The sequence below is a fragment of the Apteryx rowi genome, unplaced genomic scaffold (genome assembly GCF_003343035.1).
Source record: "Apteryx rowi isolate R43461 unplaced genomic scaffold, aptRow1 scaffold_68, whole genome shotgun sequence".
NCBI lineage: Eukaryota > Metazoa > Chordata > Aves > Apterygiformes > Apterygidae > Apteryx > Apteryx rowi.
The window spans coordinates 3123751-3128733 of NW_020450960.1; the positions used below are offsets into that span (position 1 = coordinate 3123751).

Here is a 4983-nt window from a genome sequence, read left to right on the forward strand (position 1 = left end):
CTCCTACCTTGCTCTCCGGGAGCCCGGTGCCTCCCGCCCGGCTCGGCGCAGGGGTTCGGCATGGGGCGGGCGGGCGATATTAATAACCGGCGCTGGAAATCAGACTCCCCCGAGCAGCCGCCGCCGCCGCCGCGCGCCGAGGCCAGCTGCGGTGCCAGGCTGCCGCCCTCCCTCCGCCCGGGGGGGAGGAGGGGGAGGAGGAGGAGGAGGAGGGCGGGGAAGGCCGCGCCGCGCTCCCCGGCATCCCCAGCCGCAGGGGCCGGCTGCGGCCGCCGCGTCCCCAGGGAGCATCCTCGGCTCGGATGCTTGATTTCAGGGGGAGGTTTTTCCTTGTGCAGCCTCCAACCTGCCCCTTCCCAGAGGCGCCGGATCCCCCTTCCCGGAGACGCAGGGAGCCGGGGGACGCCGGGGTCCCCGCTACCAGCACAGCCTCCCTCGGGGCACGTGCCGGGTCTGCGCCTGCTCCCGGATGGGGAAAGGCCGGAGGATGCGCCGGAGCGCAGCAGGGCCTGCCGAGGTGCCTCGGCCGCGTCCCGCGGGATCCCCCCGTTATCCTTCGCGGCAGCACGTTAATAAAACCAGCGGAAGCGTCGCAGGTGCCCAGGGCACCTTGGCAAGCGCCACCCCGGAGCGCGGGCACCGCGAGGGGCGGGAAAGGCCATGGAAAAGCGGAACGCGCCCTACCTCCGCTCCGGCCCCCGCGCCTGCCCCGCGCCCGGCGGCTCCCCAGGAAGTCGCCGCTCAGGAAGTTGCCAGCTTACGTGCCCCAAAACCGCCGGGCGCCGCGGCTTGTGACATCGCTGCCGCCGGCCCGTGCCCGGCTGCGGAAGGAGGGGAAAAAGCTGCTTTTCTTCTTTCTTTTCTTTCGCAGCCCTGGTGCTTTTTCCAGCACCTTTTTTTCCTCTGGCCCCTCTTTCCCTCCTTCTCCGCGAAGCGCCGCTATTTGTGCAGAGACTTTTGACTCAACGGGAGAGGAATGCCGTTAATTCGGACAAGTTGCGTGTATAAATATATATCTATATCTGCAAGCGCCAAGGGGAAAAAGCGGTGGGTCATGAGGGCCGGGCGCTGCGAACCCTTGTAGGGGAGGGAGGAGAGAAATGGGAGCGCCGGCCGGTTGGGAGCTTCATCTGAACCTCTGCCAAGGGGCGGCGGGGGATTGAGGCGGCTCAGCTGTTCCCCTCCTCGTAAGCGGATAGCCCTGGCCGCTCGGGGCTGTTTTGTGGATATAGCTAGGCAACGGCCGGCTCGGGTGTCGGCGGCGGGCAGGGGCGCATGCCCGGGCACCCGCCGCGCTCCCCGAAAGCACCCGGACGCCCGCGGCTCCCGCAGCTCCTGCGGCCGGGAGAAACGCTGCCATGCGCGAACCGCCGCGGCCTCTTGGACTTTGCTCCGGCAAACAGCAGCGCCAGGGACTCATCGGCGGTGCTGCCGGAGGGGAAGAGCAAAAGGCGGGGGCATATTTAAAAGACTGAATGTTCCAGCTGTTCAAAAAAGAAAGAAAAAAAAAAGAAATCACGGCGTCTCTCATCGCTCTGCGTCGGTTGCTGGGGCTTTCTCAGGGTTGGACCTGGCAAACTACTAAAAATAGCTGGTCACCACCGAGAGCAGAAAGCACACTCAGGTCGTCTTTTTCCCTCCGCCTCGTTTAACCACTGCTGGTGCTCACCGTCCTCGCTCCCGCGCTGGATTCCCCCTCTCCGCCACCGGCCGCAGACACGGCCCTGGGCAGCGCATGGGGCCTTGCGGGTGTGCGAGCTGCAAGCTGATCCCACGGGGAAAAGGTGAACCACCACCAGAGCCGGGAGTGCTTCCAGAGAGGGATCCCCCCTAGCAGGGAGGCTGCGCAGGGCGCCGGCTCCCGCTCCCCGGCTCCCCGGCGTTGCCCCTGGGCCGCGGTCCGGATGGTGGCGGTGCCCTGCTGCTGCCCCTTGCCATGCTGGAGCGGAGGGCACTGATTTATTGCCTGCATGGGAGGCCACGCGGAGCTGGGAATGCCGGGACTTTCACCGGGAGCCAATGGGCCAGATGCTGCCAGCCCGCTGGGGTCACCTGTGCCAAGGGCTGGGAGGAAGAGGAGGAGGAGGAGGAAGGAGGCTAAAGCAGGCAGGGACCCCGCTGGGGCTGGGGGGAGCCGGAGGTGCCGTTGGCATCCCGTGGACCGCGCGTATGCGTGTGCATGTGTGCGTGCATGTGTGTGTGCATGCATGTGTGTGTGCATGTGTGTGTGCATACATGTGTGCATGCATGTGCATGCGTGTGCAAGCGTGTGCAAGCGTGCGGGATAGCAACCGAGAGCAGCTGCAGACCAGCCAGCCCGCGGCGCGCGTGCGCGGCCCAGCACGCCCGAGCAACGCCGCACTAACAAGCCGTCGCAGCCGAAGCCTGGCTCGTACGGGCAGCCCTGCGGCATCAGCAGCGCCGTGTGCCGCCGTGCCGGAGCTGCCAGGGCTGGCACGGGGGAGGCCTTCGGAACGCCCGGCGCCTGAGGATGCTCACGGCCCAGGGGCTCTTTTCTAAGACCTGCTTTTAGAACAGCAAGCCTGGCTCTGATTTCAAGCACTGCGACGGTCTCTGAGTCCTGCTGGCCTCTAACAGGGCCAGCGGTGCCGGGGCGCACACGGGCCGGGCTCGTGCCGGGCTTTTCCCCACCCCGAGGAAGGCGGTGGGGAGCAGTGACGCCGGCCCCGCTCCCGGCCCCGCGGTGCTGCCGGGCGCGACGGCCGCCATCCGGCCCGGCAAGGACCTTGTCCCGGCCGCCACGGAGGCGTTAATGAGTAACGAGGCTGCGCCGGGAACCGGCGGGCGCCCGGCCCACAGTGATGCTCCTCCGGCGCCGGGAAAGAAACAGGGCAGAAAAGGGGAAAAGGGGCTTTTTCCCGCAGGGGCGGCTCCAAAGCCAGCGCCTGGGAAAGGGGGCGAAGCCGCACCCCACGCGTCGGCCCTCGCCCCCAGCCCACAAGTGCGGCGGCGAGAGGAGCCCGTGCGGCGCCGGCCAGCGGCCTCGAGGGTGCTGGGGTACGTTGTTCGGACCGAATCCTCTCCATCGCCGCTGCGTTTAGGGCCAGTGAGTGGAAGCTGTTCCTCCGGGACAATTTGGGGAAGCTTTATGGCGGCCTGGAGAAGGAGGCAGGGTCTGTGGCTGGCGTCTCCGGCACCGCGTGGTCCTTTGGGCCAGGGACGCTCCGTCCGGAGCGTTTCTCCCGCTGCCTGGGTGCAGGAGAAGCTTCCCAGGCCCTCGCGGGAAGCGCTTTTATTTGAGGGAACTCCTGTAATTTCCTTCCCTGCCTGGATGGTGACGGAGGGGATGCCGAGAGCCTCCCGCAGACTAGCTGAGGGAGAGGGAATTGCGTTGGAGCTTGGGAAAAGGCGTGAGCAGAGCTCGTGTGCCCTAGCAGAGCGCGGGGCTCGCCCGACGCTGCAGAGCCGAGCGGGGAGCCGAGTGGAGCCGAGCGGAGCCGCTTCGCTGTGATGCAGACCGCGGCCGGAAAACAGCCTGTCGCCAGGCTCCTGCAGGGGCCTTTTCTGCCCCCTCCTAGGGATTACCAGAAAAAGGGTGTTTTCCTCTGTTTCCATCCCCATCTCCTCTCCCAGATGGTCTGACGAGGGCGGTTTCCCTGGAGGGCAACTGCTACTCTCATCTCTCTTGCCGCGATGATTTGCCAGTGCCCCATAACTGCGTGCAAAAACATCTTTGAAGCTGGTTCTGTCGCCAGCGTTGCGACCGTCGAACGGCGGCAGGACGCGCAGATCCATGCGAGACACGACGCCTGCCCCCAAAAGCCGCAGTCCAGCTGGGAGAGAAACGTGCCGGGAAGTTTATAAACTCTTCCAGTCATTTCTAAGTTGGCAAAGCGCTCCCGGCACGCCGCCAGGCTATCTGCGAGCCTCCGCGAGGGGTGCGCTTTAAGTGCACTCTCGCAGCTTTTCCCACCGGGGAATGCATCCGCGCCGCGCTCCGAACCCGACCGCAACGAGAGCGCCGTCGCGCCGGAGCAGCCGCTGCCGTTTCCCCGCAGTGTTCGCTGCCCCCCGCTTCGTTTTGCAGCGCCGCGACATCGCTGCCGGCAGGCGCAGGGGGCTGCGGATCCGCGGAGCGGCTCCCGCCGAGGCCCGAGCGCGGCGTTCGGATGCGACCGGCTGGCCGAGGGCAGAGCAGGGACTCGAGCAATTCTGCTGCTTCACGCTTACAGCGCAGCCTCCAACTTCGGACACCGGGTTTGCTGTTCCAACGCTCCTTTAATCGCTCTTTCCGGGATGCGGGTCTGCCAGTCAATACGGGGAGCTGTGAATATGCCCGGGATCACGTACCAACCGGAGCGAGGAGGTGCAAAACGGCCGCTTTAGCTGCGGCCCGTTGCAGCAGGGAGGGAGCTGCACGACTGCGCCGGCTGCTGCCGCCGCCTCACCCACCCGTCGCGGCCGCGGCGCTAAAGGGCTTTTCTGCGTGTCGCAGCCTGCTCGGCGCGGGCGCGGGGCTGGCGGCGAGGGGCGAAATCCTTTCTGAGCCCTGCCGAGCCGGCGGGATTGAGCCGGCAAAGCTTTCAGGCACCCGCTGCTCTGCAAGCAGGGACTGGTAAAGCGATGTCAAGGCACTGAGGAAAAAAAAAGAAAAAAAATCCTCCGTTGTTTTATTTTCGGGACGTTATTTATTATTAGCAACACGAAGCGGCAGGGCACGAGGTGCTGCACGGGAACGGACGTGCCGCTGCGTGCCGGCGGCCTCGGCGGCACCCGGAGCGCCCGCTCCCGGGACCGTCCCGTGGCCGAGCACCCTCGGGGCCACGGCGAGCTGCGCTCCCCTTCCCCGGGCCCGTGGGAAGCCGGGGGGAAGAGCCCACCCGGGGCGGGGGACACCCGCCGGGCCCCTCTCAGGCTGTTTTGCTCCGTTTCCCACGGCCCCAGCGGCGGGGGGAGGTGGAGGTGTCGAGGGGGGCACCGCGAAGGGGGGGGGTCAGCTCCCGGGGCGCCCCAAACAGGGCC

The 4983-nt window shown here is 66.8% G+C and overlaps 1 protein-coding gene across 1 annotated transcript in view; it reads right to left on the reverse strand.

Moving 5' to 3' along the window:
- SYNC (syncoilin, intermediate filament protein) overlaps positions 1–717 on the reverse strand; it is a 7101-nt gene extending 6384 nt beyond the window's left edge. Inside the window, exon 1 of the mRNA XM_026085995.1 lies at positions 685–717. The gene's annotated coding sequence lies outside the window, so the exon portion shown is untranslated. The remainder of the gene's footprint in view (positions 1–684) is intronic.
- Between the last annotated feature and the right edge of the window lie 4266 nt (positions 718–4983).